This window comes from Alligator sinensis, unplaced genomic scaffold (assembly GCF_000455745.1).
Source record: "Alligator sinensis unplaced genomic scaffold, ASM45574v1 scaffold1902_1, whole genome shotgun sequence".
NCBI lineage: Eukaryota > Metazoa > Chordata > Crocodylia > Alligatoridae > Alligator > Alligator sinensis.
In genome coordinates this window covers 153,417-154,183 of record NW_005843416.1, presented here as the reverse complement: position 1 = coordinate 154,183, position 767 = coordinate 153,417, and the positions used below count along the sequence as shown (strand labels likewise).

The following is a 767-nucleotide window of genomic DNA, read 5'->3' as shown; positions in this document are numbered from 1 at the left end:
CCGCACGCAGCTGTGGCTGGAGCCTCCCCCTCCTGCTAGCTACGGCAGGGAGGCAGAGCAGGGCCACGGGAGGCCTGGAGCAGGCTGCTCCCATAAGGAGGAAATCTCTTCCAAATGGATGCATGTGTAGACAACATCCCAGGGCTGGCTCATTGCACAGGACATTACTGAGCAGTAAACCCAAACAGCATTAATTGCATGTGTAGGCAGCCCCTGTGACTTATGAGGGACGACTTGTGACTGAGTACAATGATCTGACGAGGTTTGAATAACGATTGGTTTTAGAGACCAGAGTTCCAAAATTTATTGCACAAACTGCCTTAAAGCAAGGAAATAGTGGGATTTAAACTCCCAAGCCCAGGCCTCTACACCCCGAGCTACAGAGCCATGCCAAGTGCAAGACGGAGGCCCTGCTGGGATTTGAACCCAGGATCTCCTGTTTACTAGACAGGTGCTTTAGCCAACTAAGCCACAGGGCCTCCTGTCTCTGGGTCAACATCATGGGAATTTCAGCTGTGTCATTCAGGGTTTATGTCAGGACATCAGCTTAGTTTATTTGTGTCCCTACAGGAGCCTGATGATCAGGCTTTTCCATTTCCCTCGGAAAAAAATGGAGTAAACCGTGGATTTTACCTTTTACCGGAGGCAAATGTGGATTTCACATTTTACCAGGGAAGCCCGTGAATTTTGCAGTTTTGCCATGAGCTCCCTGCAGGCTGGCACAATTCATATTTGCCAGGAGCTGGCAGGGAGCTGGAGGAGGGCGG

The 767-nt window shown here is 50.7% G+C and overlaps 1 non-coding gene across 1 annotated transcript; it reads right to left on the bottom strand.

Annotated features, from left to right (window-relative positions):
* Positions 1-405: 405 nt before the first annotated feature.
* Positions 406-479, bottom strand: TRNAT-AGU. Its single transcript has one exon. It is a non-coding gene; the product is annotated as a tRNA-Thr (tRNA).
* Between the last annotated feature and the right edge of the window lie 288 nt (positions 480-767).